The sequence below is a fragment of the Accipiter gentilis genome, chromosome Z, assembly GCF_929443795.1.
Source record: "Accipiter gentilis chromosome Z, bAccGen1.1, whole genome shotgun sequence".
NCBI lineage: Eukaryota > Metazoa > Chordata > Aves > Accipitriformes > Accipitridae > Astur > Astur gentilis.
The window spans coordinates 66094949-66117504 of record NC_064919.1 but is presented as its reverse complement, the minus strand read 5'-3'; positions in this window follow the sequence as shown (position 1 = coordinate 66117504).

Below are 22556 nucleotides of genomic sequence, written 5' to 3'. Positions count from 1 at the left end.
AAATTCCTCCAGATCTGTACCGGTATAATTGAGGGCAGCACCTGACCCCGTGCTACACTTACCTTCTCACATTTAAGAGGGCAGCATGCTCTTCTCCAGCTGTAACTTTTGTGATCTTAAATTCTGACAGAAGTGGCCTGACAACTTTGGAGGATATTTTCTGGTCCAAGAGGGCAGCACGCAAGAAAAGCAGATTGGAAATTGAAACAGAGAGGAGAGAGGCATGTTGCATTGGAGGTTAAGAGGGGATGGTGCCATTGATAACCCAGTTAACAAGAGGCAGCACAGTTCCATTAAGCTTCTGGAGCTGGCTTGAAAATGCATAGGTAACCTGAAAGGAGAAAGGAAAAAAAACCTCACACTTGCCATTTCAGAGAGAGAAATATTATTCCTGCATCATGCTGCCTGGGCCAGAAGACTAGCTGTACCTGGCAGAGGTCAAGGACAACACAGCCATGATACTGTTGCTCTCTTCCAAAGCTGGAATGAAATCAGTTGTATACACTGCAATGCAGTCAGCAGTGAAATTACTTCCAGTTGGGTTGCTGCTATTTTTACTAATAGCAGCTAGAGTTTAGCTGGCTGTTTTCTCCTGAAGAATCAGTGTAAAGAGGGGGAAGATAATACACTGATGAAAATTACTGTTTCTGTTCAACATCCTATACTCAGTAGGTTTTGCTAGGCTCCTCTAAATATAGAAGCACGTGCTTGGTGGTGGATGCTGCGCACTCTGTTCAGATTCATAGCGCTGCATGGGAATGAATGTCTTGCATGCAAATCACTTCCACAGCCTTCCTCATCCTCAGCTGCATCAGTTTCTTCTTCTTTAATTAGTGCAACAAAAGTGCAACAGGGAACTAATTTCCACTGACTGTGTTCTTCTTTTTTCTTCATGCATTTTTCAATTTAAAGCACACAAGTAAGTAGGACTCAGACAGACTTGAGTAATTACAGTGACTGAAGATCTGAGGAGAACTTTCTTCTGATGAACACGATTTCCTCCAGAAATACCAGGTCACTGGACCTAAATAGTTTTCTTCAAAACGTCTTGGGTTGGCCCTTCTGCCAACCCCAGAGCCAGATTTGGTGTTCCCAGTAGCTGCTGTCAGGAGACCTGGAGCGATGCAGGTGCCCCTGTGAGGTGCAGGACTGGTCCAGGAGCCAGGCTACCAGCCCCACAGCCAGTGATGCTGGCCCGCCTGTCCCAGCGAGGGATGCCAGCGGTGCCTGGTACCTCTCGGCAGCACCTCCCGCCTCTGCCTCAGCGCCACAGGCGATTTCCAGAGCCTCTGTCCACGGCGAAGCCAACGCTGACGGTCCTTTCGATGGCAGGCTGCTGGGCTGAAGGAGCCTCTGGTTCACATGAAATTTGGGTCAGAGAAAGGTTTCCCCCCACAGTAAGGAAAATAGCCGCAAATCAGTAAAGCTGCACACCTGGTTTCAGAGCAGTTCTTGTATCCTTCCAAGGTACAGAAATCACACTATCTGCTCTAGCCGTAAGCTTTGACTTTAAGAGACGAAGGGGAATCTCATATCCACATGCAAATACTTATGGCCCCGATCCTGCAATTTATAATGCTCAGGCAGACCGCTGTGCTCAAGTGGAGCACCATTAACTTTAATGTGGATTCCAGCCATGCATTTTAAATTGCCAGATCAGAGGCTGAAATTACATGCACTCGGGGGCAGGTGTTGTCTACTGCATCTTCTACAATGCCGAGCAGATTGTGAGCATCTAACAAAGGATAATAAAAACATTCAAATATCGTAATAACAACGATAACAACAGCAATAATAATGATGATGAAAAAGAGAATAGATTATAATGCTGTCTACAACATTCAGTTTCAATTTTCTTCAAGAACAAAAAACATACCACCTCAGATTGGAGAAACTAAGATTTGTGAGCCACGATGCAGCAAGTTGAGCCCAGTTTGAGAAAATTCTTCCTGAAATATTTGATTATTTTGCTGATTATGAAACAACTTTGCACAGATTTTTTTAAATAAGAAACATTTTTATCCCTCATGCAGCTCTCAAATTGTGAATCATAGGTAATGAGGGCTTTTTTCAGGGCTGGAGGGAGTCAGCTCAGATTCACAGCTCTCTTCTCGGCACCTAAGCCTGGTCCATTCACCGTCCCTGGGACCTCTGGATCAGCTTTGCCCAAACTCCAGGGGCACGTGGGCAGCCGTAGGTCAAATCCTTCCTCTAAACAACAGAGAAGCAAGAATTTGGAACCATCCCCCTCTGTTGTTAGCCATCCTCACTATTAAAATCAGAGAGTAATTTGAGTTCAGTTGGTTTCAGCATAACTGTATCTTTTTATCAGGTCTTTCTCTGGGAAACTTAAGTGACCTATAATATTCTATATTTTCTCCCCTGTGGGCATTTATACATTAAACCCAAGTAATTTTACACTATTAAGTTTGGTAAGATAAATAGCTCAAGCTCTTGAAGTTTCTCACTGTACAACATTTCCTCTAAGCATTTTTTGGACCTATTGCAGTATCCAGTTTGCCAATGCTCTCCTCAGATGGATGCAACTGGGCCTCCATGCAGCCCCAGCAATGCCACACTCCAAGTTAGGTTTATCCTCCTGCTCTTATCTGATAGTCCTACGCTTGCATATAAGGCACAGCTCAGGGTAAAAGACCTCTTTTTGTGACTGTCCTGGCCAGAGTTTTGTTTATCAGTAATTATTTTGCTTTCCACAAATTTTAGATCATTGTGATGCTACACTTACCTCCAGTTCACTGAGGAAAACATTCAATACATCAGGTATAATCCTGATGCCTGCACAATTACCCTAGAAACTTTGAGGAAGCAAAGATCCAGAAACTTGCAGACAACTGCTTTTTTCTGAAACAGCCATGTCTTTAAATGAAGAACTGCTGTTTTTCAAAGCTGGTCTTAAGTAATTTTTGTTCTGAGAAAGATCTTAGGAAAAGATCCATAAATTTGTGACCTCCAGTCCGACTGAATGTAATGTATTCATCTTTGGGCTTCAGAAGAATATTGCATAGAAATATAAACTGAGACAAAATAGAGAAATCCCCTTTGGCCTGACCTAGTGTTTAAATCCAAAGAAATCTTTCCTTCTCCATCAATACATTTTAGCGTATATATTTACTGGAACTGCTAATAGGGATCACATCAAGTCTTCCAGACCAATTAAAATTTGAAATCCTGAAAGATCACTTTTCTAACCACATCCTATCACAGCAGATTGTGATACCTTATAAGAGACTCTAGATGTGATTGCATTAGGTCTTTCTCAAGTGTGGGATGTAAAAGGCTTCATAAGTCATTATGAAATACTAGAAATTACTTAAATCCCTTAATATTTGACCTGGAATTTCTATTCCCTGCTTGAGTGCTGGGGGCAGGCATGAGGATTTATATGGCGAGGAATCAGCCAAAATGGGAGGGGGTTATAATAAAAAAAACAAACAACCCACCACAGTAAATGCTGTTAAGATTTCATATTCTTGGCAAAGACCGTGACTCGGGAAGCCACTTCCCCAAGGATGTGACAAGTGCCAGTGCTGCTCACTCTGGGGCAGCCCTCTCCAGCCACTCAGATTTTTTTTTCAGAGATCTCTGGGCTTGTTTTTGTTCTTACTGAGAACCTTAATCTCAGGTTGCCCACCAGTTTATGTTTTTGCAGCTTTCAGGAAAGCCAGGTGTATTCTGTGAGGCTGTTAAATGCTGCCTGGTTAGTATTAATGTGTTTACTACGTGCCAGTTGTTATAAATGTGAGAAAGAAAAACTTTTTTTCTAAACTGTCTGTAAATAGGGATAGATTATGCTTCATATATTGTCTATGGGATTAAATTCCTTGGGGACTATCATTTTTAAATAATATATGGCATTTCCATAGGAACATGCTGCCCATTACATGTCTAAAGGCCATAACACAGCTACATCAAAAAGCCAGCCTAACTCCAGCATATGTCCTAACCTTTGAAGAGAGCAGCATGACCTTAAAGGATTGAAATTATATCTGCCTGCCATTAAACAGACTTCCATAAAAAAGCTGGTTTGATAAGGGCAAGCTACAAGGAAGAGTGCATTTCTATAAGCACAAAAGCAGCACAGTAAATAAAATGAAATTTCAAAAACAGTCAGGAGGTTGAAGGAGAAGACAGAGAGACCCCTTTCAGTTAGCAACTCAGTCTGCCTGGTAAGTGCTATAGTTTTATATACATTCCAGTGTTCATTGCATACTTTTGCTGTAAGCATAGTTTAGCTGTAAGTTTTCCCCTTTACTTAATGACAGCACTAATTTACAGAATGCGGATCTGTATTTGGATTACTCCTTCCAAATCACTCAGAATCAATTATGCTCTGAAATACAGACCCTCCCCTCCCTCTCTACACACGACGTGTTCTTTCCTCCAGATTACTAACGTAAAAGGAAAACAACATACTCTCATACTGATGCAATAGTTGTTTACTCGTAATGTCCAGCCACATTATTATTCTCTTAATATTTAAAACCTTTTTACATTTTCTATCTTAAAGAATTGTTTACTGAGGTATGTAGCTGTATTGCCCTGCAACATACTGACTCGGTGAAGTAGTATATGTTAAGTATTGGGAAAGATGTATCCATTGCTTTCCCTTAAATAGTTTTCAAATAGCTAGTGAAAGATTCTGCTCTGTTCAGGATTTCATTCTCAATGAAACTGAGTGAGGAATGAAACTTTTTCCGTTCTAGACTGGGAACACATTAGTTAGCCAAACTATGACTTGTTTGATATATTATTGTGATTCCTTAGATTAACTCCTGTGTTCAGGGTCCCTGCCTACAACATTCCATTCATTCATTCATTTACTTAGATAATTTCCAGTCCAGTCTTTTCTGAGCCGCTAACAGTCTTGCAGGCATTGCCTTGTTGAGTGGGGAGAAAGGCATCAGTTTACAAAGACCATCTACTTCACCCCAGGAAATCTGTTTAGATTTGCTAAAATACACACTGACAGAAGTCACTACTTCCCTTGTCTGGGTCTTTTGGTTCAGGAAAATTTTGGCAGCCTGACGAGATGATACTGAAGCAGAAACACAGTAAAAGGGCATAACAGCAAGAGAAATGAGACTGGGATACCATGACCACCTCTTGGCCCAAACACATGTTCCCAGCAGCCAGCCACCCCCTTAAGGTAAGAGCCATCAGCTAGGAATGGCAAATCTGGTTGTTTCTGAAGAGTTCAAGAGCTTTTAAAAAGCTCTTTTACAGAGTGCCAGGAGCTCTTTGCTGAAAGCTGAAAGCCTGTGGCCACACTGAGGAAAAGTGGCAGTGGTCCTGGTGTACTTCAGAGAATTTGTTTCCAGCCTCTTAAATAAAAAGGAAATTCCAAACAAAACAAATATGATCTAGATTTGTGAAGTCAAGTGGTTGAACTTTGTGAAATGTCTGACTTAAGGTAGTCATGCAGTTCTGTTCTTTGAGACAGGCGGTATGGAGAGGGGAGAAGGTCAGCACATGGCTCCAGAGGCGGTGGTGTGTGCAGTGCCGGTGTGCCCTGAGCAGCTGCAGCGTTGCAGCGTGCGGTGTTGCAGTGCCTGGTGTGTGGTGCACGGTGCCTGGTGTGCAGTGGCCGGTGTGCGGTGTGAGGTGCATGGTACATGGTGTGCAGTGTGCGTTCCTGGCAGTGGAGGGAAGTCTCAGGGTGCAGACGGGGCTGCTGGGCCACTCTTCACCTGTCTCTAAATCTTTCCTGCCCTGCGGTGTGGAGTAGTAGACTTCATCCCGCACCCCTGGGGCTATGTGATACAGGTACAATGGTGCCATATGAAGATTTTGATGCATGACCTGTAGGATCAAGATATGGGTGTTAAACCTATTCAAGTGATTTAAGAGCCTAGGCCTTGTTGACCATTTTTATCACCGCTTTAAATTGTATGCCCAGATATAACCTTTCTGTCAGCTTATGCCCCATTCAGTGTACAGGAGAGATATGGAAGCAGGGGTTTAAAGATCTTAGTGCTCTGAATGTTGCTGTTCCTATTTCTCATTTAACTTTACAAGCAAAGCAAAGGGCACAGTAGTGCAGAATAGGCATGATGATAGTTTTCCTAGTAACCACAGGCTGCACCTTGCTTAGGGCTCCCTTGCATTAAGGGCTGTGCAGCCACAAAGAGGGATACAGCCTCTGCTTATGAGGAACCATTAAATATGGCAATCTCAGAGGAGGAAGAATGTGTAAGTGTGATAAAAAGCGAGAGAGGAGAAAGGGACTGAAGTAACAGTAAAAAGTAGAGTGTTTTACCCAAATCCATGGTGTTCTTCCTTGAAATTGTTCCCTATGATTCACGTGGCTGTGGCAGTGTGCTCCCTGCCCCACGCCCAACCCGACCTGTATTTCCTGTAATCCTGCTCAAGCCATAACCTCAATCGTAATGGATGCATCTGGTTGTGATGGCTGCATCACTCAACGTGGTTTTGGGGAGGACAGATAACAACACAATAGCCAAGGGCTAATTTGAACAATGTGACCACCTAACCACCGTGCTGGTCAATGTCCGACTGAAGCCAAACTTGGAAGAAGCTAACACCTGCAGTCCATATGTAAGTATGACTATGAGTCAATTACCTTACTCTATTAATAGTGGACAGCCCAGGGCCCACTGAGCTCTCCTGCATGGCAGCGGGCTGCACACCAGGATCTCCCCTTGAATAGGGATGCCTCTCAAGGTTACTCCTTGAGGTTGAGAGATTCCTTATCATGTCAGATACTTGGTAAGTGATAATAGCATGTTAAAGTTTTAAATCTTAGCAAAGTGATATAAAGGATTGATTGCGCATACATAAACCTTTAGACATAAACTGTTGATCAAATCTGGGACTAAGTCTGGATCCAGCTGCACCTGAACTGCCCTCTGAGAAGGAGGTTAGAATGCAAAGGGATCCTTTCTGAACCTCATGACTTAATGGGAGGGTCACCCTGATAGTTTTGTCTGACCCTGTCCCCTATGCAGTAAGTATCAAGTGAACCTTGCCATTGAATCTTGTTAAACCACTGTTGCGTTTACTATGAAACTTTGTTAAATTGCTGTTTTACATCAATAAACATATTGCTACTCCTGTCTTAGGAGTGAAGTGCATCACTCCATCCATGACAATAGCATGATGACCTTTAAACACTGCTTGCTTATTCTGAGTTGAGCAGTGGTAAACCAAAATACCCATGTTTAACATGTTCTTTGTCTCTTCTAACATCATAAAAGCTCTCTATCTGGTGTACATCACCAGCCTTCCCAAAAACGAGCTGTATGACTACTGGAGACCTCTGGCTACCTGTTTCCTCCTGATCCTCCTTTTGTTTGTTTCAACTACCACATCTTGCCTTATGCTGACGTTATAAACCCTCTGGAGAAGGGGTTGTCTTTCCTTTCATGTCTGCATGTTCACTCAGTCTACTAGAAACTTGAAGACACTTTACTAATGCAAATGAGAATGCTTATTTATTTGAATGTGTTTACTCAGAAAATATTCATCATTGAGCTATAATGTCCTTGACATGCTTTTAACTGTACGTGAAGAGGACGGGTACAAAATAAAAGTTAACTAAAGCAGTAACACTTTATCCTCAGCCCCCACCACTTGGTTATTATCACAGTTTTAAAGGTCAGCCACAAATAGTACCACCCTGTTTTAATTTTAACTTAAAAACCCACTTTCAAGAATGTTAACTTTATCAATAGACAGTCACACAGCTGGGTGTTGCAAAATGTTTGGAAGTTAAATAGGTCATGGCACATCAGACAGTGCGAGAAGGCACAGCTGTTAAAAGGACAGTCATAAAACCCCGGCTGCAACCTCATCATTCTGAATCATTTGAAAACTCTAAAGTAAATAAACCTTATATCCCACTCCTACTGCTTCCTATGCAGCCATTGCAGGTGGCTTTGTTGTTTTGGGGGGGGTTTTGTTCTTGTTTTATATGACTGAATTAGATCTTGATCCATACATCTGCTACACTTTCCTCTTTAATCTAAGGCAGCAGTTTGAGTGCAAGAAGCAGTGGGGGGGGGGGAGAAACTAGAGGTGCTTGTGAATTACTGGGAAATTGGACTTTCAAAGCAATCATCACTGACACAATAAATATAAGGAAGATGCAAAACAAGAACTTTTGTGTGATGGTGAATAGGAGGGTAAGGAAAAGATTCACAGCAGGTGAGGAAAATGAGTTCATCTGTTCTTTGAATGCTGAAGGGTGAGGCCATAACTTTAGGAAAAGCCGGGAGGAAGGTAGTGTCTCCAAGATGCATGCAGGTGATGATCTGTCTGGAATTGTTAAATAAGAAGAAAAGATAGGAAGGACTACAGTCTAGAAAGTAACAGGAAGAAAGGCAAAAGGTAGATATACAGAGCAAGGGAGAAAGACGTGTTAAAACTTGCAGTCAGACTGTGAACTAGTGACAAAGAATGAAGTGTTGATGTGATCAGTGATTGAGAAAAGCATGGCAGTTGGCAAGGGATTGAAAGGAGCTCAGTTTCGGCCAAGTTAAATTTAAGCTGATGATCAGATATCTAAAGAAGAAAGAAATACTGTATTTGACCAAAGGAGACCAGTCATGGTCTCCTTTGTAACAGAATAGTTTAAAAGAAATGCTGGTTTAAGGTTAAATATAGTAGTTAAAGTATATTAGGCAGATGATATCATCCAAAGAAATGTCATAGAGTGAGAGTAGGCAGGGACCGAGGGCCGTTCCCCAGAGGGGAAAAGGGGGATACCTGAAAGAAACCTTAAATTAGTGCTACAGAGGAGTAATGTGCACAAGAGAAGACAGCACTACAAAAACGAGGGTCAGCAAGAGCTTCAGATGTGGAGCTTATTCGGCGGCAGCATCAGAAGGAACAGAGATACAGGTGGGGGACAAGGTGTTTATCCCTGTGAGGTGGTTGTTATAGGCCTTGGTGAGAGGTAGGAAGGGCAGAATGAGGGCTGAGTTGAACCTAGGACATCTGGAGGAGAACGCTTCACAAGCCCAGGCAGGGAGAACATGTTCAGCAAGGTGGCAGCCAGTGGCAGGGAGATTGCAAAGCACTGAACAAGCAGTTCCTAGAACTAGCCTTCTGCTGACATCCGATGCTTTAGGCTTCTCTTTTTTTAAGCATGAAATATTGCACACAGGTACTGTGCTCATACTTTCAAAGTGCCTTTATAAGTGCATTTCCAGGTGTATCTGCTACCTGTACCCTCCATGTGCTTATTCCTGCTGGCAGAACTGTGGACTGGACCCACCTGGTCCGGACGCCTCATGGCCTGACAGGTCCTCCATTGCCCAACATGGTCATGTGCCACGTTTTGCCACTGATGAACTCTAAAAGTCACTCAAAAACCAAGGTTGTGTTTTGCTGGCTTCTTGATCCTATTTTGAAACATGCTGGGATGCTCACTCAGTCAGATCATTTAATTAACTGTACACAATTTGACAACTTGAATAAGAAATATTGTAGCTTACATTATTTGAATTTACTGTTTGGTGGGAAATGTCCTTATTCTTTTAACCTCTGAAATACATTTTCAATGGTATGAAATAATTTGGGGTACCATATTTATACACTAAGGAGTGTTTCCACAGAAGACATTCAATCTATGAAAGTGACATCACACTGTCTGTTTTGAAGGTTTTGCTCACAGGTTTTCTCATGAGCTGTTAATTGCAAACAGGTTTAATTTTCTTTTAAACTCTTTCTGTTGTCTCACAGTGCCCATTTTTTCCTTATTGCCTCTGTCATCAGCTAGTGCTCTGCTTCACGTTCCCCCGTTTTGCCCTGCTGCAAAACAGGATGTCAAGCGAATCAGATATGTCACTTCCAAACTGAACAACTTTGTGAATAGATTACTGATGCAAAACGCAGGACATCTAACACACAAGATGACACGTTTGTCCATGGCTACAGATCAGTGAGTGAATAGCTAAAACTGGTGCTGAAGAGATCCAGCCATGCTGTGAAAGGGATAAAGACTAAACTCGGACTGAGAAGTGTTTCTGAAAAGCTCAGAAACCCTGGACACTGGGAGGCTTGAATTTTAACACTCCAGAAAATGCTTTATTAAAGTGCAAGATTCTTCCTTATGTACATGTGGCTCTGCTTTCTGAATAGTCCTCTGATCAGAGCAATAATACAGAATACGAGACACAGAAAAGGCAGAGCTGAACCATGGATCTTGCCAAAATCGATAGCAAAACACCTGTTCAATTACAGAGAAGAGAACCTGCATTTCCAAACAAATTTATTGCTGATATCAGCAATGGCATAGAGAAGAAAATTAATATACCTTGGAAACTGCTTTCCACTAATTTGCTATTCTTTAGATGGGAGCACTTTTGTATCTTTATATGAAAAGAAAAGAGTTGGTGACCTAGAAAACAATTAGCAGGGAAAAGTACAATATAGCAGAGTTTGCTTTACTCTTCATTGCTTCCTTCCTGCAATTTCTCCTTCTGTTTTCCCAAAAAATAAATTCCAAAACAATAATAGTGTATTTCAGATAAAAATTAAACCAAAGAAGGAATTATGGGGTAGTATCAATGCAAATGTGCCTCACAGTGGAAGAAGATTGGAGAAAGATGAAAAGAGTCAGAAAAGACAAGTATTTTGAAATCTGAATTTTGACAAGAGATATTATTGTTCTCTGTCATAAGAAATATTATCATATAAATATTTTGTGAAAAGATAAAGTAATTTACTGCTACATATTTCCAAAATCTATCTTTTAATATTTATAATGCTTCTGTGGAAACACAGGTTCCACAATAGCGAAAGAATATATGAGATACAGATTGAGCCTACATCTTAGTATTCAGATTACTTATGACAGATTTCTTACTACAAAACAAATTGCAAAAGCACTTCCTCTATTACATAAAAACCATTACTGTATGCCAGTTATCAGAATAATGATCAGGGAGAAAATCTTTAATTGGCTTAATTAGTTGCATTTATGTTTGACCAAACTCTTATTGTGAATATTTATCTGAGTTCAAGCTTTGTGTTTTAGACTAGAATAATATGACAAGTTATTACCATGATTCTCTTATATACTAATCTGCACGTCATTTCAAAACATAAGTATTTTTAAAAAAAGAAAGTGCCTAACACTGTGCAGGCTTTCATGCAACATCAAAATTACACCATGCTCACAAATAAACATTGATTTTTTTGATACCAAGTTATTATGTTATACTGTGAGGGAGGGAAATACCCTTATTCTGTAGAAGGCACTGGAAGAACTCAAGTGGATTTGCAAAAGCACTGGACTTTCACTCCACTCTTCTTCTTGGTATGCATGTGTTTAGCTGCCTGGAGGCTTTACATTGTCACCCACCACCTTTGTCACCCAGTGCCTTCAAAATCAAATTTTAAACAACAGTGAAATTCCTAAAGGGGACTTTGGAAACCTCAGCTTCAGTAAGACAAGAGTTAAGTCAAGTGTCTGTTTCTGAATGCCTTGATCTTATTACAGTACCACTGTGGTTTAGAAATATTTTTGTCCATAGCTGTTACTCTGTTGTGAGACAGTGTGCATTTGACCCCTGCTAAAGTTTATTAGAATTACTTGCAGTTCTCACACATGAGGAAGAAAATAAGCTTCCTTTCTCATTTTCTTATTCCTTGAGCTCTTTAACCTGTCCAAAAGAAACAGATGGCATTAAATTTCCATTGGGTAAAAAATGGTGCATTCACATAGTATTGTTTTCTAGCTGCTGGATAAGTCAGAGACAGCTACATGAGCTGCCTGTGTCCCACATCTGGAATTCAGCAACAGCATTTCATTCAGTGCAACCAGCTTCTTTCCACTGTCTGCCTTGAAGGTCACTGCAAATGCCTGAAAAATAAAGCTTATGGTTACTATCCAAGGTAAAATATTTATAGCAAGAAATACCTTGACTAAAGGCATTTCATTTAGAAGAGGCCATTTCATCTTAGTTCAAACACCAGCTTGTGAATTTACTTTGAGGGCTTCAGAGCTTTTTGTCTTTTACATCCATCTCCTGTTATCTGCCTTTTTAATATCAGGTGCCTATATTCTGAAAAACCGGTAATACAAACTTGCACTAGGACCCACAAAGGTACAAATGTTGTATTCTTTAGCTGTCACTGGTGATCTTTATTATTTAATCCTACAGGAATACCATGTTTTTACAGCTTATCTCTTTGCCAAACCAAATTAATGAAAAGATTACCCTAAAGTCAGAATACCTGGAAACACCACTGGAGAAATTTCATTTCCTCAGCATTTCATTTCTAGTAAAATTGGCTTGGTTGTACCACTCTGCAGCTGTGATTTGTGAAGTAAATGGCAAGGCTAAATGTGCTGAAAATATGACATGTTCCCTGAGCAACAAAGGGGCTAAAGGCAAATGTTACAGTATTACTGACAACACCAGTAGTGCTTGTTTAAGCATTTGCTTCATAAACAGTAAAAAGCAGCATTTAAAAAAAAAAAAAAAACAAACAACCAAAACCCAAAAGAAATATCAAGCAGGCCTCTCTGCTTTTTCTTTCTTCTTTGATTAGCTTTCTTTTGCTGTTTCTCTTTATTCTGCTTTTAAAGCTCATCTGCAGTAGCTGCTTATGAAGCTTGATATTCTCTTCAGTGACACTTCCTTCCAGACACCCTTGCCCTTGAAGGTTTTCTCCTTGATATGAGGGAGACTTTTATTATTACTTACCTTGCAATATCACCTCCAGCTCTCAGTAACTGCACAATGAACAAACCATGGGGAAGTTTCTGCCCTGAAGACAGTACATTCTGTCCTGCTGCACCACAGAAGAGGCACGTTATTGGCAGGGAAGACTGTTGGGTTGGTTCGCTCATGGGATTTTATGTAGGTCTGTATTTTACCCAGTTCACTGGAGAACTCAGGCAAAGGGACCTGTGAGACCTGATGTCCCATGGCCAAAGTGACCTGACGTACAGCTTGCCTGGCTTCAGAAAATCTGGGAGGGACCTCAGATATCCAGACCTTTTGTCTCCTGGTCTAACCCCAGGGATTTTATTTCAGATTAAATAGTTCTCTGATTTCTCACTTTATATTTTCCACTTGCTTGCATTGCTTCCAGACATTAAATCTTTTCACTTTAAGCAGTCTTCCTTCTCCCATACTTTGATAAGGAAGTGCTCTCCTCTTCCACGTAAAACCATTACCTGTAATCAGTCCCGGAGGACCTGCCCTACAAATCCTTGCAGTGAAAGCACCAGGAACCCTCAGCCAAATCTTCTTGCATATCCTTTGGTTCTAAATTAGGTTTCCTCTCCTTCTTTCTATCCCCTGTCTATTGTCTTTCCTGCAGTCCTTAATGGCACCCAAATCAAGAGAAGCTGTGACGGTAACTCGGATCTGGCTCAATAACCCTATCTTCCCATTTCTCTGCTGTTCTGGTGACCCCTGCTTGCAGAGGCCAGGCAAAATCCTCAGGTTTCATGGTATGACTCTGGAGTAGCTCAATCAACACCAGTGAATTTACAGTATTGTTTTATAAAATTCTAGTAAAGAGAGAGACTTATCCATGTCAAGCATCCTCTGTTAGATTTTATACTGCTTGCATTTCCCATCGGTTCTGTTGATATTCTATCTTCAGTATCCTTAGAAATCTTAATCCAGCTGGGAGTCATGCAAGAGAACATGGGGGAAAGCCTGCTCTCTCCTAAGGAGTTGTAAGCCTGCTAAAATCTAGGGAGTTTTCCAAAGATAACTGACAACAGAATTTTGACCATTATTTGAAATGACAGAAGGTAGATCTAGTCATTACAAAGTAGCTGTAGTGGCTAAACCTCAGACTGTCAACATTTGTAAAGAAAGTATGTAAAGAAAGCATGACTACTTTTTCCCATGTGAGTTTTTAAATTTCATAATCAAGAAAAAGCAGTGGCAGCCAAACATCCATTGCTGGCAACTGCCTACCTGCCTGTTTGTACCCACGGGAATAATTAGACTAAGCTGGAACAGTAAATGTCAAGAGTGGGGAGAGGTGTACAGAATTTCAGTTGGAAATCCTAAGAAAAAAAGTATGCTTGTTACCATGAAATAGATTTTTAATGCCCTAAAGGCTTCATAACCACAATGTCCATTTGAAGTGGCTGAAATACAAAAGAAATAAAAGCTTATGTTTTAAAGCACACGAAAATAAGGTGAAGGATAAGATATACAATCTTTGAGATACACTGAGTCTCCAGGCTGGAAAACTGCATTAAGGAGTAGTAACTCTGCTTGGGGTTGGAGCCATGGCCCCACAGATGAGGCGTCCTGGGGACACCCAGCACCAGGCAGCATGGCTCACCCCATGCAATGCTCTGGGCTGGAGGCACCTGCAACAGCTTGCAGCTGGTAGGAAAGTGATTTTTTACTCTTTTTATCATTTTTTAAGAATAAAACTGAGGGCTTCTTTTCTTTTCTAGCCACGAGGAGTATGTGTGAGCAGAAGGTTTTGATGGGCAGTGTTAACAAAGAGGAAAGGAAGCAGAAAGCAAAACATTGGCTTCTCCCATTCCAGAATGTCCTTTCATAGCATCCTTCTTATATTTCTCTACCAATGGAGAATTGGCTACAGCACTAATGCAAACAGTAATTGGAGTGGTACGGAGAGCACAAAGTTGACCATGTTAGGTATTATCCCAAAAACGTTAAACCCTAGGAAATCAGACATCCCACAGGTATAAAATGGCTAAATCACCACAGCAAATCACTACCAAACATGCTGTGTGCACATGGGATTAACAAACGGCAAAGGAGGGAAAGGCTCCCAGCACTCCCAGTTGCAGAATTCCAAAGCAAAATCAGGAAGAAAGACAGAAAGGCTGCTAGAAAGGCACTGGCCACCATGTACCTTTCAGCATGCACTGCAAGACCCTGCTGGCCCATCCCAGTTATTTGTCTCAATATTTAATAGTGTCCGGAGACACCAAAAGGTTATTCTGGTTTTGTTACAGGTGACAGTCTCTTCACCTCCAAAGATGTGGCTGATATGATATTCAGGATGACATACTGACAACTCAGCAAGCATGGCGCTGACTCTGGTGTGTGAAAGGAATTATCTAATACTAATAACAATAACATGTTCCATCAGTTTATACACCCTATAGACACAGTTGAACTTCTGACTGGCAATGTTTGTGTGCATGGCCTGACAGTCAGCTCCAGTTCTCCCTTCAGAAAGGAGCCCTGGACTTTTATTCAGCAATGGTGATCTAGAAATCCCAGAAATGCTGAGAAAGGAAGGGGGACAAAACTGGAGGAATTCAGGTAGTTGCCCAAGCAGTAAGACAAAGCAAACAGGAGTCCTTTGTGAATCTCTAAATGTAGCTTTTTGTGTGTGTGTGTGTGGTTGGTGAACATCAGATATGATGATCTCAGTTTGAAGCAACCTCTATTTAAAGATGCATGTGTCAATTTAGACTAATGAATGGAAAACCTACTGGGTATTACAGAATTTGTAAATAACATGACAGCAAAAGAAACAAACAGGTTTGTTTGATTATTTTTTTTCACAGAATCTTAAAAGTTAGAGAAAGATAATACCTGTGTGCAGTAATCTTTCTCACTAACAGTGAAGATAGGATTGTTCCTTACTGAGGCTCTGAAGCGTGATAGTAACAGACTAGTTTATATTGGGCTTCCAGTACATCCTGATGGAGACTACTTAGTAATACTGCACGTTCACGAGGGCAGGGGTCTTTCCAATATTAGCCCAGTTTCTAGTTCTAATTGCCACCACCACTCCCTATTTACATGTGTGTAACATGCAAAATTATTCTCACTATTCCCAATGACTGTACTTTTCACATGTTTTCATTTGTAATGATTGCCTAAGCAAACCGTACATGTTTAGCTCTACTAATCTTGCCTGAAAATCTCCACCACCTTTGCCTGCATTTCTTTGCTTCTCAGGCTAGCCCTAATGATTTCAACTATTTGAAAGGATAGAGTAATATTCTGTAATACATTTTTGACTGTGGGAGTCCCAGTAATATAAAATCTCTGTACTACCTCTGTTTTTACATTGGTTTCTGCAGATTGAGAGATATTTCTCTCAATATATTTCTTTATGTGTGCCATGCAAAAGCAGAGGCTGCAGTCCAGCTGAGGCCTAGCCAGAAGGGAAGGACTGCTTGCGTGCCTAACATAGTCCTGATTTTATATATCCCACCATGAGATTTGCTTTTTTACAGCGTCATGACACTGTTAATTTGTGTTCAGTTTCTGACCTGCTAAAAGCTGCAGATCCTTATCTGTGGTACTGCTGTCTCATTGCCCCCCCTCACAGCACAGCAGTTCATTTCTTCAGTCAGTGGGTGGAGACCTCCACTTATCTTCATTGAATGGCAGCCTATTTATTTCAGTCCATTTATCTCTATTCATTGAGATACTTTTGAATGCTAGGCCTGCCATCTAAAATATTTGCAATTCTTCCCAGTTTAGACTTACATGAAAATACAGCAGGCATTCTCTCTCGTTTATTGACCAAGTCCTTATTCAATAGTAGTCAACACAAGACTGATGCCTTGTCCTGGTTTCAGCTGGAGTAGAGTTAATTGTCTTCCTAGTAGCTAGTAGAGGGCTGTTTTTTTGAGTTTGGTATGAGAAGAATGTTGATAACACACTGATGTTTTCAGTTGTTGCTAAGTAATGTTTAGTCTACAGTCAAGGGTTTTTCAGCTTCTTATGCCCTGCCAGCGAGGAGGCTGGAGGGGCATAAGAAGTTGGGAGGGGACACAGCCAGGGCAGCTGAGCCAAACTGGCCAAAGGGGTAGTCCATACCATATGATGTCATGCCCAGTATACAAACTGGTGGTAGTGGAGGTGGGGGGATCACTGCTCTGGGACTAACTGGGCATCAATCAGCAGGTGGTGAGTGATTGCACTGTGCATCACTTGTATATTCCAATCCTTTTATTATTACTGTTGTCATTTTATTAGTGTTATCATTATCATTATTAGTTTCTTCTTTTCTATCAAACTGTTCTTACCTCAACCTATGAGTTTTACTTCTTTTCCTGATTTTCTCCCCCATCCCACAGGGGGAGGGGGGGAAGTGAGTGTGTGGCTGCGTGGTGCCTAGTTGCTGGCTGGGGTTAAACTATGACATGCCCATACAACCCCCCTTATTAAGTGTGGTCAAGCTGAAGGTGAACTGGTGATGGTTGACCCCTAAGGATGGTTTTCTCCAGACCTGTGTCCTGGCTTTCCACAGTTTCCCCTGGACAACATTGCACTGGTATGCCTAAGAGCGTGTCATGCAAGAGAGTGCAAAAAGACACACTAAAGTCAAGATATATCACATCTCCAGTTTCTCCCTTTACCACAAAGACACTTACACTGTCATTGAAGGAAATTAGACTGGTTTCACATGATCTGTTCTTGACAAAGTTACTTACCACTTTGTGAACTTCTCTGTACTTTCCTAGAGTGTGTACCTTAGGAAAATGCAGGTAGTGCAATCTGGCTGTATCTCAGTGGTAGTGAGTCAAGGGAGGACTTTCAGCATCCTTCTGTTTTCCCGCATTTGTCTTCGCTATCAATATCATCACTTAAAAAGGCCCTTTACCGCATCCCTCCTCTCTGCTTGAAGAGGACCAAAGTGGTGTGGCCAAAAGCTGTAGCGTGACTCCTCGTTTTTCTTAGCTGAATGTGGTCACCCGCACAAAGGGCACCTTTACCACTAAGGGCACCGCTATTCTGTGTGGAGAGACTTTTGTGTGTCACAGCTTCAGAAAAATTGCAGCCCACACTCTGATAACTTACAATGTTAATGGTTTGACTGACAACTTTATTTCACTTTATGTAGGTTGGGATTGAACCCAGCTGTGCAAACTCTTTTCTGATGGCCCAGGGATACAGACGGGAATGAGAGAACATGAGAAGAAAGGACAGGGTAATAAAATGTTTAGGCACATGAATGTGACAGCAAAACACATGTGTAATGTGCATCATTAACAGAGATATCACAAATGCCTATGGAGGGCACATGAGAAGATAAAAATGGCCAGACCTGTATGTGAAATGCAGAAGTGCAGTGACTGCGTACAGCCATAACTCACACTCAAATACTTCATGTTCATTTCTTTGCCTATTCAAAAAGAGTTGGCCCCAAATGTCTGGCCTTTATCTTTCTGAAGAGATGAGAAACAACTCCTTCTGAACTCTTGTGGTCTTGTGTTTTAACTGTTAAAGGCAGGCAAACCAAAGTGGGTCTGGAGATGCTCGATCTGCCTTCTTCATTAAACAGAGTTCTGATCCCAGCAGCTTAAATGCCAACATGTCAATGGCAGATTATATTATGCTGCAGCTAGTCAGTGAAAGTCCATGGGCACAACTTGCAGGGTTGTGGGCTTCTTAGGCACACTTCGTGTCTTCTTCCAACTGAGCACAACCTCAGAGCCGCTGTGTGTACCAGCACACCAACAAGAATGAAACAGCATTGCCTCCTCCCCGCTGTTATTCCCCTCTCTAAAACTTAGTCTTGAAGGAGGTCATTTAAATTTGATCCTATTCCCTTAAATCAACATTCTTTCTCTTTTTTTCATCACACTACAGTGCTTTCAACTTCTTCCCATCATTAAGCCATTTGTGTGAAATACTGAACTGATTAATGTGGCATTTTCCACTAAACTGTTTCAGGAAATGCTGCACCTTACCAGTGGGATGCTTTTGAATAATGTATTCTCCTTAGTATAATTAAAACTAAGTTCTGAAGTTAGTACCTTTTTTCCCTGGAGACACTCATCAAAATGTCAAGTGTTCCTTCTAGTGGAACGGCAATCCCATAGTACAAATATATTTATCCACCATTCCTTGTAGGCAGGAGACCTTTGCCTCTATTCTTTGTCACTTCATTTTTTAACATGAGTAAATAGTGCATGAAATAATAAACAGCCTCTATGAACAGAATGACAGAGTGTTTAAAAAAGCTTGAAGAAATTAGTTACCATAGGTAACAATAGTAAGAAGTCCTTGTTTTGTTTTGCTAATTATTTCTTTCAAGTGTGACTCTTAAAATGAAGTTTAACTGCTTATTTACAAATAGAACAAACCATATTAAACAAAACATTTGCTTCCCTTAGACTTCTCAGGGCACTTTTTTTGCCTTAGAGAAAAACAGGGCTGGGGTGCCACCACCTGGAGAGCTGCAGCAATATTGTTCGCAGATTTCAAGTTCCTGAGAGTTGCTGGGGTCTCCACAGATCTACAGCTGAGTCTTGGGCAAAAGGGTGGAGTCCAGTTAAAAGGGTGGAAAAATCAGTTCAAATTATGTTTGAGAAACTCCACAGGTAGGAAGATACATTTTAAAAATTGATCACCTGTATTGTTTCATTCACCCTGACTCTGTGCCTCGTGTGCATAGCAGGCCAATGTATTTGCTTGTTCTCCTCTCTCGCATCACTGAGATGTTCTGAAAGTGAGGACTGGTCTATTGCTGTAACCCACAGCTCTGAGCCACATGACTATAATAACCTGTCCTGAAATGGGGAAGTACCAGGTACAACATAAGTTCACAACCACATTATTTTGCACAGTCTGCCACATTTTACGGAACCTATTTGAAGTCATTTGTACTTTTTTTATTTGCTTTTCTTAATTTAAATGAAAACCCAGCTAGAAGTTATGATATGTGTTTAGGAAACTGAATAAATTCCAGCTAAAAACCACATTGTATCTATAGGACTGTCTTCTCTCCAGCTTTTTATTATTATTTAAAATTGCTCTTCTTATTAAAGTTGGATGTAGAGTACAGTACACTGTTAGCTAGAGATAAAGATAGGACAGTTAAATATCTGTTGTTAATTAGCTTCCTCCTTCTAAACTGTCACATATAAATCATTGAAATTATTGTAGGAAACAATGTATGCTTGTGCAATAAGCACAACAAGATCAAAGCTTAATGTTCTCCTATGCTACTTAAGCCATCTGGGAGGTAGGCATCTAGCATAAGCTATTCAGGTAAGATCCCTCTGTGATCACTGGAGGCAGAGAGACATTGCTGGGGTCCTTCCCCCGCAACAATTTACTAAACCTAGGGCAGCAAACTACCTTCTGGAAAAGCCCATCTGTCCTCACCAACCCTAGAGACAGCCTGGACATCCAGCTCACAGTAGGTACCTCAAATTGTAGGTGACCAAATGCCTGGGAGTTGTTTTACCCTCACCCTGTTTCTAACATCATAAAAGGACTCACATAAGCCTAGTGGAAGTCATGTCTGGCTTATACATTGTTTAACAGAAATGAAATGAATGAGAGCTATCAGATACGTCTTTGGAGGAGAACATTTCTCCAACCAAATCCATAAACATGTTGGCTTTATCCTCGGTGGTGGCATATACATATGTATGTATTAGACACAGCTACTCTGCGCTTCCTACAGCTAATCCTCCTGTTTATCACTTCACTTGCAACACTCCTGTTAAGATCACCAGATACTGGGGGAATGAATGTCTGACAAGACTGATTTGCTAATGCATAACATAAATTCATTAGAGTCTTGTAAGGACACTTGATGATTAAACAGTCCCATTTCCTCATTTGCAAACATTTCAAAGGTAGCACATCAATGCCATACAAGGTTACTTGCTCTTACTAATCCACTAATGGGAACCTATTGCTTTTGTATATAATAGAAAACCACAATAAATTTATTTCTTTCATTTATTAGACCATTAGATCAAGTGTGCATAGTCTTCAATCTGTTAAGAAAATTTTAAGCTGAGTCTCCTTAAACTCTAAATGCTCTTACTTTGTATATGTCCATTACCTGTTAAGACTAAAAGTCACAGCATTCAGCAGTTGCACATGCACAGGTAGACAGACAGCAATGCAGCCACTCAGTCATCCCAAGGCTGCCTTTGGGAGACTGTGCCACCAATACCCACGAGCTTTCTGTCTTCCAGGAAAGCCAAAATGGTCAAGGATCAGTTTGCTGGGGCTTTTTTACCCTTTCTCTAGCTAAAAAAATAATTTTCTGTGTTTTTAATTGTTTAGATACTCTTGAGGGTGTCAGTCACCATACTGTGAACCATTACAGTGTCCAACCGCCCACAGATGGGACCGTTCTCAGTGGTGAGTTACATGGTTATGTCTGAATTCAGAACTACCACAAAACGTCCTCAAAAGTGGAACATGGTCATCTGCAGTGAAGAGCTGTTACAAGAGCCCCCAGTGCGCTTCTGGCCTGGACCAGACTGCACCCTCCTAAAGGGCTCCTGGGCAGGTTTGGGAGTCCCTGCAACCACCCTGCTGAACCCCTCAACTGCTCCTGCCCACCCGCACTTGAGCCAGCCCAGGGGTCCAGCCCTGGCCTGGGCATCACTGTCCCACACCTCTTCCCACCCAGAGTGGAGGGGGGGTCTGGGCTGGCATGGTCCTTCGGGACCAGCCCAGCCAACCTGCCACCATGGGCAGATCACAAGAGAACAACCCAAGTGAGGCAGTCCACTGAAATACAGACAAACGCAGAAGAAGAGGCTCTTAATAGTGATTCCTTTCATTACCCAGTTTCACCAGAATGATATTAATGCTATCATTTGATAGCATTTTCTCTAGCTGTAGAATGAGGATTACAGTATATCATACTTACGTAGCTTGTGTGGAGAGCCAACATGATCAAATAGTGGACATTTGTAAACATATGGTGTGGAAATGATGACTCTGAATTCTGGGATAGGGAACTAGTTACTAAGCAGAACGTTTTCTTCTCTTTGTCTTTCAGCAGTTTGGCAATAGTTGCTGGGAACACTTATCTGTAGCAGGAAGGTTGAAATCCTTTGTCCCTTTTTAATACAAAATGTGTCTTAAGTTTAGAAAAGCCCAAAATAACAATGTCACTGTCACTTCAAATTCATAAGGATGTAACTGAATGTGATGATTTAACTGTGATGGAAAATAGCCATCTGCAGTGGGTAGGAAGGGAAATACTGATCACCTGCAATAGTTACACTGCTTTCTCCATCAGAAGAAATCTGCTTGTTTAAGACATGTCTACCATATTAATGTGAATGAATCTTATCCTTGGGTCTGTGGTGGAGTTTGTAACAGCTGATCCGGCCTATTTTTTTACAGGACTGTACACAAGCTATTAGACTTCTCAGCAGGTCAAATGTACAGGCTTACAGTATGCGAAAAGAAATTTGCTCAAATTGCAAAACTTAATACCAAAAGATCAAGCCAGAGGAAGGACATACCAAAACAAACTACCCATAATTAATTTCATAAATGGACAGTGTATAAAGTACTCTTGGATGTTTTTAGAGCTATTGCTAATATATATTTATAACACTTAAGTTACAATATAGAAAAAGGAATAACACAGGAATAGAAGGAGTTCTAATGTAAAAATGCTGAAGGTAAAAATTATTTCTGTGGGTGCTGTGGCCAATATATCTTTAGTTTTTGTGTTGTAATCAACAAGTATGATATGATAATATTCCTCAGAAAGGACACAGAGTAAGAGCTAGTCATGACCTTTTCATTTTGAGGGAAAGAAAAAAAGAATTATGAATATTTTTATTAGTACCACTGAAATATATTTCCTCTAGAATCAGT